This window comes from Lagenorhynchus albirostris, chromosome 19, assembly GCF_949774975.1.
Source record: "Lagenorhynchus albirostris chromosome 19, mLagAlb1.1, whole genome shotgun sequence".
NCBI lineage: Eukaryota > Metazoa > Chordata > Mammalia > Artiodactyla > Delphinidae > Lagenorhynchus > Lagenorhynchus albirostris.
Window position 1 is genome coordinate 44,527,287 of NC_083113.1, and position 12,261 is coordinate 44,539,547.

Consider the following 12,261-nt stretch of genomic DNA (forward strand, 5'->3'; position numbering starts at 1 on the left):
AGTTTGTGGTACGCTGGAGTTGTTACTCTTTGTAAAGACAAGTGGCCCCATTCGAGGGTCAAGCAGAGGAAAAACCTCTGCAGAGCTCCTCTCCCGATAGAAAAAAAGCCATCTTCTTAAAACACTGTTTTATTTCCATAAATTATTTCCTTGTGCTTCCTAAATAGAGAAAAAAAGATCTTTGGATTTGAAGTAGAAGTAGGTGGAAAGCAAGGGCTTCCAGGAAACAAAATACATTCCCTGTTTGTTTGCCCCTGCAGCATGGGAGAAGAAATGTACTTTCTGACGAGGAAACAGCAGGCAGCTGGTGGGTCTTACTGCACATCTGTAATTAGTCCCAGGATCTCACGGGTTTTCCTGGTGGACTCAGGAGATTATTCTTGTTGAAGGAATCTGGGTTGGTGTCATGTGTGGCTTTTCTGAAGTTCTACCAAACCTAGAGCTTTACTTACCTAGAATAAGTCAAGGCAGAGCATTGCCTCAGGTCTCCCCCTGGGTGTGTGTGCTCCTAGAAAGGAGGCCACATCCTGCCCGGTGTCCCTCCCCTGCCAAGCTGAGGCCTTGGACAGATAAAACTGTGGTGGCCCATCTATTAACAAACCTGGGGTATCTAGAGTCCCACCCAAATGTGAATTTTATGTCAGTCAAATCCAAAGTGGGGGGGCGGCGGGATTTACGGTAGATCTATAAAGATGACAATTTGTTTGGACTCTCCTGCCTAGAATTTCTTGTCTTTTTTTTCTGTTGATTTTTATTGGCATAAAACGTTTCGCATTTACTTTTACTGATTTATCACTACGACAGGGATGTTTGGATGGTGTAAATGAAATATGTATGCATCCTAAAGATATTTGTGTAATTTAGCAAAATTATTTTGCAGGTTTGTTCAAAAGAATCTGCTTGGTTCATGTCTTGCTAACACCGCAAAACGTTTTACTAATCGCACCCTAATGTGGGAACGAACACACATTACTTAAACACACCAAATATGTGAACATATAAATAGTGTTTAAAATATGTCTTACACAATGAATTATGATCACTATGTTAGAATACCAATTTCTACAGAAAATTGATTTAAGCAAAAGAGCTAATCACGGGACCCCGTGAAAGCAGCATTTTTTCAGTATGTTCAAGCCAGGGGATTTGGACTACTGTTTAATTTTGTGTTCCATTATTTTTTTTCCCCTTTCATTTGCTGAACAGTCATCTTCTAAAACATCCCACTTCTGCAGTGGTATCAACTGGCATGATACCAAAAAGATGTAAATGATTTAATTGAATTAGCTTAATTAGGTAAATTAACAGTTAAGCGTATCACACACAAGCTTGTTCTGTTTATACTATGTTACGGAGATAATTTAGTGAGGAGGGAGAATGGGCATGACCAAAATTCCAATGCAGTGAGCCAGATTAGCTGGCAAAGGAGAAAATACAAAGATAACAGTCTCTGGAATTAAATCTGGGTAAATAATTTATGCACTGGATTCATTACGTAGTTTGAATTGTAGACAACCACCAGCTGATAGTCAACGAATGTGCAAAAACATTGCTAGGGAGCAAAGGTATGAAGACAACCAAAGTGCTTCTGACCTTTCCAGAAGCATACCCCCAGGAAAATTTCAGCATTCCTTGGGCATTCAAACAAATTGAGGCAACGGAAGTCAGTCTGGCCAGCCCTAGATCTGTACTAAAGCAGAGCAGAACAAGCAAGCGTTGTCGGATTGTTTTCAAGCACATGCGATTAAGTAAAACAAAACAGGCCTTCTCAACCTTGGGCACTATTGACATCTTTGTTAGGGGTGAGGAGACTGTCCTGTGCGTCGTAGGTTGTTTAGCAGCATCCCTGGGGTCCACCCACTAGATGCCAGTAGCACCCCTCTGCCCCCAGCTGTGACAACCAAAATGTTTCCAGACAGTGTCAGATGTTCCCTGGGTAAGGGGACCAAAATCACCCTGGCTGAGAAGCACTGAAATAAAACAATTGAATATGATCTAATATGGATCTTTAGGAATACTGCTTTAGTAAATTATTCACAAAGAATTGTAACATTTGTAGCACTTACATAGGATGTTATACAAAATGTTAAAAATATGTATTTGAAACATCCTGTTCTCTCTCATCCATCCATTCATTCATTCATTTGGCAAGCAGGTATTAAGCTCTGAGCACAGAGTATCAGTGAATACAGGGTATCAACACCTTCATGGGCAAGGAGCAGCTGGCAGACCTGGGAATGAAGAAGCGAGTAGATGCTGGCAGGTGTGGGAGGCCGAGGAAACCATGTGTCTTTGCGAGAATGCCTCAGCCTTGGGTAACTTGCTTTTAGCTTTATGGGCAGAATACAGGGCCAGAAAGGAGGGCAGGTGCCACTACCGTCCTCAAAAGTTGGCTAAAATGCTAGCTGACCTGGTGGCAATGTGAGAAATTGGACGGTTTTAAGCAAGGGAGTGTTATGCGTAGTCAGCGTTGACTTAGAAACAGCAAAGGTTTTAAAGTCACACCCACACAGGTGAAATCCCGACTTTGCCACTCACCAACTGGGTTACCCAGGCGAAGTGCAGATTTCTGAGTCTCATGCCCTCTCTATAGATGGAAATAATAATAGTTACCTCATTGCAAATCTTAAATGAGGCTGGCTTTATAAAGCACCTGCCATAGAATCTGCCCCATAAAAGCCACCCAATAATTATCAGTTCTGCTTTCCTTCATTACCCAGTCCATCCCACTTAGATTTTTCACATGAAGAATGCAATGGAAAGCATACATTTATGAGGATTGCATTACCCAACATCTGGGTTGTATTGTTGAATGCAGCTGAAGTTGTCCAAACCTTGCCACTGGGTTTTGTTTATTCTAAAGCTAAGTGTTTAAATCCCTTAAATTGGTAACGTCAGTTTGATGTTCATGTTAATGTTCCATGAGATTTTAGGATCTGGAATCTGGAGGTGCCTTTCTCTACCACGTCCACAGGTCTGGAGCCAAATGTAGCTGTTATTACCACGGGAATCAGGGAGAACACAGAAAAGCACCCATTGGAAGAAATGCTCCTTTTCTATACAAAGGAATTGAAGTGTTTTGCTAAGCAAGTTTCTGGCAACATGTCTTGAGTGCCAGCATTTTCATTCTGTTGGAAAATAGCAACAACCAAACAGAGGAGGAGGGAGACCTGTTTTGCATTTGGAAATACCAACAAAACCGCATTCCCACCCCTTCTGCTTTGTATATATAATGGGATGCAGGACTCGGCTATTTTCTTTGGGATCTGGCATGTCTCTTTCTCATACACACACTCTGCAGTGATACATCTACAAATGAACAGAACATTTCCAAGAACACATTTCACTGTCATTAACATATATACATAGTGTGGTAAACACCCAGGACAAAGGTGTCCTCTCCCCCACCCCAACCCCTGGCTGGGTGCTCCCTTCCCATCCTGCCCTGTGATAATGCGATTCCCCTTTTCAGGCGATTCAGCCAGGTGAGCCTCTGGGAGTGAAGTCTTTAGGGTGGCTGGTCTCAGACACCAGCCATCCCTAAAGGCACTTGATATCCCTGCCTGCTCTGCTGGCCACCAACTGCCGCTGATGAGGCTGTCAGAATCTTCTTTAATCCCTTCCACACCCAGGGGCCTGTTCTCAGACGTTTAACTTGTATATGTTATGGCTATAACAGCATACAAGTTCACATTAACCCAAGAGGAAAATGGCAAATTCTCAGTGGCCTCAGGTTGTAGAAGGTTCTAGAAGTAATAGTCAGGTGCTGTGCTACATCTCTACATTACCCACTCCCTTTCCTCTCCCTGCCTCCCCTAGCCTTTACTTTCCTCTCTTTTTTAAAAATTTATGTTGAAATCATTTTAGACATAATGGAAAAGCTCTAGAAATAGTTCTGAGTTTCCATATACTCTTCACCCAGCTTCCCCTAATGTTAACATCATATGTAACCATAGTACAGTTATCAAAACTAAGAAGTTAATATCAGTACAGTGTTATCAACTAAACTGCCGTCTTTTTTGGTTTTCACCCGTTTTTCCACTAATGTTCTTTTTCTGGTCCAGGATCAAATTCAGGATCCTACATTGCCTTAACTTGTCATTCTCTTTCATCAGTTCCAACCTATGCAGGTCCTCAGTCTTCCCTTGTCTTTCGTGACTTTGACACTTTGGTAAAGTACTGGCCAGTTATTTCATAGACCATCCTTCTACTGCTGTGTGTCTGATGTTTCCTCATGATCAGAATGAGGACATAATTTTGCCTAAGGTAACCCAGGGGTGATGTGCTCTTCTCTGTGTGTCACATCAGGGGGCACACGATGCTCCCCTGTCTTATTATTAACTTCAGTCGCTTGGTTAAGATGGTGCTTGCTGAGTTTTCCTACCATAGAGTCACTATTTTTCCCTTTATGATTAATAAATCTCTTGGAGGAAATACCTTGCGACTATGCACACGTCCTGCTTCTCCTCAAACTTTTGTCTGTTAGTTTTAACATCCATGGAAGCGTAGACTTTGCCTGCAACAATGGCCACTGTGGTGTCCTAATGGCAATTTCCTACTTCTCTCATGCCTTCTACGTGTGACTCTCCACAGAATTTGTGTCCTCACCTTGTAGGGTGTGGCCTAGCCTCATGCTCTGGTCCTTAAATAGGGCCCTATAGATATTTTTTTTAATAGAAAGAAAAAAGAGGACAAAAAAGACAAAATGGGATAAAAGAGCCCAGAAAGGTTCTGGTCCAAGCTCACCATGTGACTTGAAACAAGTCACTGTTCTTTCTTTGAGCTTCAGTTTTCTGTTCTCAAAATGCCATCTCTAAGCCCCTTCTAGCTCTCAAATGCTACAGTTCTGTGACAGGAGGTCAGTTGTGACAGAATGTACAGCTGGTATCACCAAACGGCTCAACAGTAAGACGAGCGCAGGGTGGCAACAGCTACAGACAGGGGATTCAAGGAGAAGGGGGAGAAATGGTCCATGAATCTTTTACAAGCACTAGTGATACTGACATTAATAATACTTTCCGCACCGAGAAGCACATTGGAGGGGATGCTAAGGTTTGGGAAGAAGGCAGCCCCATTTGGGATGAGGTCTTTTATCTCTGCCTGGCCCTTGAAACAGATGAATCAGCCCTTTCTCCTCAGATTGAAGAATTCATAGTGTGTGTTTCCACTGTCGGTTTCATTACTTTGCCTCAGGCTTAATATCCACTTAAGGCTGAATGGTTGCAGAATTACACTGGATATAAAATATAGTTTTTAGCTGGATAGTTTAAGAGCTGAAGTTTTACTCTTATCCTCTTTGTAAAGCTCACAAAACGTCCAGACATCAAGACTAAAAAATTCTCTTAATATCTTATAAGCTAAGTCTGTTTCTCTGATTTCCAGCCCATAGCCAATTTGTACTGATATTTTAAGTATGCAGTTAAAGAGTGCAGTGTATTCTGCCTATCTTTTAGATACATCAGACATCATTTAAAAATACAAAGACTGAGGGAGAAACATTTGTGACTATAAATGGGAGGGCTGGCTCCCAGAGTTAACTGTGAGTACCGAATGGGACAAGAAACCCAGGAGTTGATCATGGGCAGTGGTCTCTGTTACAGAGAGAGAAGACTCCAGAGATACGGAGGATCCAGTTTAGTCCCCTACTCTCTTTATTTGTGCCAGCGCTTGTTAAATTCCTTTTCCCAACTAGTCTCTTGTCAGAACTGCTAGCAAATAGAGGAGTGCATTGGTTTGAGATCGTATCCCTTAATTTCCCATTTTTAATAAGGAACTTTTGAAATTTTACTATAAAATTTCTTTCAGTAAACATAATTTGGAAGATCACAGGGAAAGTGAGGGTGGGAGAATGAGTAGCCAATTTGTCACAGATTACTGTGGAGTTTCTGTGTTATTGATTAAACTATGAGTTTACTCTGTTACTAGACAGGGACACATATCTGTCAGTCACTGCTGTATCTTGAATGCCAAGCATGGTGTCTGGCATACGGTCAGTGCTCAGTGAACCCCTGTTATATGAATAAATGGTTGATTATAGAAAATATCTCTGTGTGAGTTGCATCCTGAGCTATGGTCCCTTTCATTTACCTTTGAGGTGATGGTTGTAGGTGGGAGGTGATCTCACAGGAATAATTGCACATAGGGGTCTATACCTTATATCCATATAACACTTTGTAACAATTATCAAAATGCATTTTTGGAAAGTTAATAAATACTATTCAATAAAAAGATTCTGTGGTCAAAATTTGAACTGTAAAGGTTAAGCAGTTTGCTTTCTGTTTTGAACTATAGAACTTAGCAGAGCCTTTGATACTTTGAATGGGTGTTGGGACTTACCAAGAAGGCCATGAAACATTAGACTTATGAATATTTCTTTTCTTTCTTACAGCATCTTCCATGTAATTATCAAATGAACATAGTTTGAGAAACACTGATAATATACAGAGCATTTAATTTGGGTAAATCATCCTAGACGTTTGTTTTCTATCTTTTCCATATTTGACTTTGGACTAGTTACTCGTGTGTGAATCAAATGTATAACATGCCCTATAGGCGCTCAAATACTTGTTCAGTGAATGAGTGAATGAATGAGATTAGAATCATATATCAGAATATTAGAATCTATATCAGAATAATACTGTTATATACATGATACAGGAATTAACATCATCATTATCAATATCTAAGTGAGTTGTTGAGATTTCCCCAAACCGTGAATATTCTCACGTGTAACCTTTTCATTTGCCAATCCCATTGATGCTCCTCCTCTCCCCAGTAAAGCTACTGGATACATTTTGCTAATTGCCGGTAGCTTTTCAAAGAGTCTTTCTACGTCTGGTTTTGCTGCTTTCCAATCCATCATGCCTGGGCCTTACATACTGTCGACTGAAAAAAAATGCACAACTCGAGAGTTGTGAGTTAAGTTTTATTTGGGGCAAAATGAGGACTATAGCTGGGGAGACAGCCTCTCAGACAGCTCTGAGGAACTGCTCCAGAGTTAGGGATCGGGAGAGGGGAGAGGTCAGTATCCATAAGATTTTTTTTTTTTTTTTTCCGGTACGCGGGCCTCTCACTGTTGTGGCCTCTCCCGTCGCGGAGCACAGGCTCCGGACGCGCAGGCTCAGCGGCCATGGCTCACGGGCCCAGCCGTTCCGCGGCATGTGGGATCCTCCCGGACCGGGGCACGAACCCGCGTCCCCTGCATCGGCAGGCGGACTGTCAACCACTGCGCCACCAGGGAAGCCCGGTATCCATAAGATTTTAGTGAAGGGGGATTCGTGCAATCAGGCACATATTTTGACAGGGGCTTGCTGCAAGTCACGAGGAGCACATGTCACCGTTAATGATTTTAGTGCTTTTCTAGACATGAGGAGATGCAAGAATTTGGGCTCGTAAAATCTTCTCCTGACAATATCTGTCTGAAGGCCTGTTCTGCCAGTTTTCCCCAGAGCACAGAGTGCCTCATTCCTGATCTTCACCCCGAACTCCTTTCAGGGTGTGTTGAAGGTCAGCAGCTGCAGTGGCTAGTGATCCTTGTAGAGGCAGATGGCGGGCGCCAGTTTTTAGTCGGCAATGCCCATGTGTCAGTCAGCTGAGTCATGCTCTCAGCTCGGTGCCCAAGGCCTCCTCAGACATGGCCCCAACTCTCCCACCAGCCTAATCTCCCCCATCTGTATTGGCTACACTCCACACCAACCAGCCTCCTTGAGTTTCCTGAGGACACTTAGAAATTTCTCCTTCCCATGCTGCTTTCTGTGTTGCTTCCTCTGTCTGGAATGCCTGGGGAATCCCACATCATTTGTGCAAAGACCTCTTGAAATACTACCTAGTTTTTCATTTTCATTTCAGACCACCTCCTTGATGAGACTGTCTCGAGCCCTGCTATTCTCTGAGCTCCTTGGCATTCTCTTACATCCATCATAGTTACCTAGTATTCACGTTGTTTTGTTGGCCTCTTTTCTACCTCACTCCACCCTCACCGCCCCTCACACACTGAATTGTAAACTTCCGCGAGGTAGCATTTTATTCTTTTTTTGTTTTCAATACCTAGCACTGCTCCTTGCACACAGTGGGCCCTCAGCTAATATTTGGTGAGATGAGCACTCCTCTTAAGAGCCATGAGTGCATCTGTATGATTGCTTTTCAATAGAGCAGCACAGAGAGACACGGGTCTTGCCCTAAGAAAGCTGAAGTTCCAGGTGGGAAGCCCCAGTTATTTTCTAGAATATAGAAGCATCAAATTTACTAATGGGCTATATTGCAGAAGTTCATTTGTCAGTCTGTTGTTTGGAACCTGGGTTAAACTTTTCCTTAGAAACAGTATTGTGCGCGGTGGTTGTCTCCCAGCCCACAAAAGCCTATTTAACTTGTAATGTGTCTAAAGTCTGGTACTAATAGCAGCCCCAGGGGTTCAGCCGCGGCTTCTCTCAGGCCATTGCCAGTCTTAACACTACAGACCTTGCCCTGAGGCAAAGTATGAGGCAGGGGTGGAATGGGATCAGGGGCACAGTCTCCAGCAGCTGTGGATGATGGAGGGGAAGGAGGGAGGAGGGGAGGGAAGGAGGAAAACAGAAGGAAAGCGGCTGGGATAACTGAGCTAGGGCTTCTGGTCAGCGATGGTCCTTCTTGTGTGATGGGTACAACGCGAGCCGAGTACATGCCTGAGACTTTATGGGATAAGTACATTCTCTGACGTTTACTTCTATTAGAAAGTCTTTTGAAGGCTGCCTGCCTATGCCTGTTTCAGGGGTTTTTGATCGTTCTTCCTTTAGTTTTCACCACAGGAGAAACTAAGTATATTAACAAAGAAACCAAGGAAAGACTTATTTCAACACATGGAGGCAACCGCTATGATATTGACTAGAGGCCACAAACTTAAAGCCCAGGGCGCTGGGCGGGCCGTGGAAATGCCTGCTGACGATCAGGAGTAAGAAGGTGGGGTCTGCGGCGACCTGCAGTGTACATGCTCCATCTAAAGGAAGCAGCTTCCACGTAGCTCCAGTCAAGTGCTTGCCCTGGGTTCAAAATAGACAACTCTTTCAAGAGAACCCATCAATCTCACTTTTTATGTACTAGTCCCTGAATTTTATATGTTAACAGTTAATTTACAAAAATTTTAACAAACACACACACACACACACATACCTACACACTTATGGGTCCCACCCATGAAATCTTTCCTGTACACAGTCGTATTTCACTTAATGTGGTCCTGAAAAAAAAAAAAAGAAGAATTATAAATAGAATTTTTGTAAGTAGAATCATATATTCCCATTTGATGGACATTAAAATTTCAGAGATGTGTTCCCACAGAAAAAAGATTTCTGTTCAACAACACACTTGAAAAATCACACTTCGGGGAATAGTTTATGAACATCTTTCGATGGGCAAGTGCCAATTTCTGATAAAATTTTTACAATAATGCACCAATCTCTATTAAATATAATTGCTAACACCTCTAAAACCCAGGGTAAAATAACTCAGAAAACAGGTAATTTTTGACCAAGGACTGGGATGCTTTTAGATGGAAACTCATGTCAGCAGCTCCACAGTCAACTCTAGCACTTGGCCATTCCCATTCTCTGCAGAGTCTACATCACCGGACTCTGTCTTTAAAATTCTTAGTCTTCCTGCAATAGCCCCTCGGGTCCCTCACCCAGAGTGCAGGGGCCTAAAAGTTCTCTGGCTATAGTCTGTTCACCCTTTGATAGCATCCTATCAGCATGAAACCTGTGTGCTGGTGGCCATCAACAGTGTATTCTGAAGACCTCAGTGCCACGGGCAGCGCCATTAAAGAGAGCAGCCATACCCATCCCACACAACAGAGCTCTGTGCTTATCTGCGTGGTGGACAGCTGGAAATCAAAAGCATGGCATCTTGCCTTTTAGGCGTGAGCTTCTAATTCTAGAGCTGCCGCTGAGAGACTGAGCAAGTCCCTTATACTCTCTATGCTTTAGTGTCCACGTCACCAAAAATGTACCTACCCCATGGGTTGTTATAGGAATGAGATGAGATAACACCTGTGCATAGCACACAATTTTGCACTCAACGGCTGGTAACCATTGCGATCATTCTTTCTTAGTAGTACCATTAGCATCGTCAGAGGATGCGGCCTTTCCCGTTTGGTTCTTCCTCTACCCACCAGCTTTTGTCCCTGAAGATCACACCAGTCCAGGCACAGAAGATGGGTCAGCACCCACCTGTACTGTAGGTACAAACTGGAGAAACTGCTCCTTAAAGTGAGAGGTACAAGTGTGTTCCATGAGTCCAGATTTCCTACCACCGTATCCAGGTCGTAGTTGTCCCCAGACCGAATGTAACTATTTTTTCTTGTCTTTGGCTGTATCCAGCATTAATGATTCAGCCCCGCCGTGTCTTCTCCATCCTCAGATACATCTCTGGTCTCTCCAGGGAACAAGAAGCTTTTAAAGGGCAAAGCATGTTCCCTGTCTTGCTGTCTGCATTGCCAAGCTTGGCACTATAAACAAAAAGGTACTTAATGAGTTGCTTTTTTAGCAAAGAAACTACTCATTCGGGGTGAAATATTCATCTAGGCGGTGAGTTAACATTTTCATTTTACTGTAGCTGGCTTTGACCAAATGAATGAATCCCTGTACTGAATGCAGGGGAAGAGCTATTTAAAGGAACAGCGGGAATCCCTTGCACAAAGCCAGGTTGAAATGAATGGGGAGAGAGCCAACCTTTTTGGGGAACCCCTAGGGCTTGTGTCTGTAAATTCTGCTCCGGTCTGGCGGATGAGGGCCACTCTGGTTGTCTCGGCTGGAATTTGATGCGGCATGTGGCCCTTGCCCAGGGACAGTCTGGACAGCACGTGGGCCCCGTGTGAGGTCCCACCTGTCTCCATTTCTGAGCAGGGACTGAGCCGTTTTTCAGACAACGACACATGGCAGCATCTAGGCCACAAGCCTGGTCCTGTGGGCCACCCAATGGGAATGTCAAGGCCACTGCTGCCCTGACTTAAAGCCTGAAGGGCACCAAGATCAGCTCATTGGAAACTGGATTTCCAAAGCTCTGCCCGGCTTGTGTTCCTCTCATTCCCAAAGGAGTGAGCACTCCCAGCCCTGAGGTTCCAGCCACAGCACTGCTGCCTGCTGGGATTCTGACTTGCCGTTAGTTCTTGGCTGGACTCACTGGGGATGAAAAGGAAGGGCAGATGTGTCAGTGAGGAACCAGTAGCAGCTGCATCTGCTGCTGCTTAGAGCTATTGGCATCCAAACCCCCTCGTCTGTCCTCAAGACACTGACAGGGACTCAGGCTGGGCCTGGGTGGTTTCTTCCTCCTGAGTGCACCCTCTCTAGTCACCTCCGCTCCAAGACCGTTGCCTCCGCGTAGACATTTTGATGGCGGATACTACAGTAGCCTTCGCTTTCCTCTGGGTCTGCTCTGATATCACGTAATGCAGAAATGCCTACAGGGAGCTTGGAATGAACAACAGCCTCTCAGGTCCCAGGCCAAATCCCTCCACCCAAGCAGAAAAACCTGCTCCACAGGTTTCCACAAGCAGCCCTTCTCCTCCCGCCCTCCCACCCCCGAGAACCTTCCCACTCCCATCCTTGGCTGCCTCCCCAGCGACCCAAGCCTCCCATTTCCATCAGAGGAAAGGGTAGGCGCGCTTTCCTCAACGGCTCTTTGCTTTCCCCTAGCCTGTGGGAATCAGAGGTTGGGGTAGGAATTGATAAAAGCGAGCATTTTGCCATAAAAAGAATCTAAGAGGGCAACGGAAGGCCATCTGTGCGATTCCCCAGGCTGTCTGTCTTTGAAAAGGAAGATCTGGTCAAACCTACAGAACTTGCTGCCTCTGGAGTTTACTCTTTATTTCACTCTGTACAGCACGTCCTTGTGTATGAATTAAAGATTGAAGACAACTTAACCTGCATTTTGCTATATCTCTATATACAGGGGAGAAAAGGAGGGAGGGAGTGCCTGTGTTTGGCATGGCCTCCTGGTGCTAACACCAGACCAGGCGATGGGAGACTGAAGGTGGAAAGGTTGGGGGCTTCATCCTGACCCTGCCACTCCTTCACGCAGTGACCCCTGGCAAGCCATTGAACTGGTCTGCGCCTCCATTTCATCAACCATAGAATGAGTATAATTGACACCTACCTGGACTCCTGTTGTGTCCTCTGCCACACTCTGTGGGTCTCAGAGTGATGATGACATCATTATAGCATTGGCCATTTAACACAGGATGCAAGGTGCAAATCACCTTTCAGGAGAAAAATCAGCAGTTGGGCCCTTCTC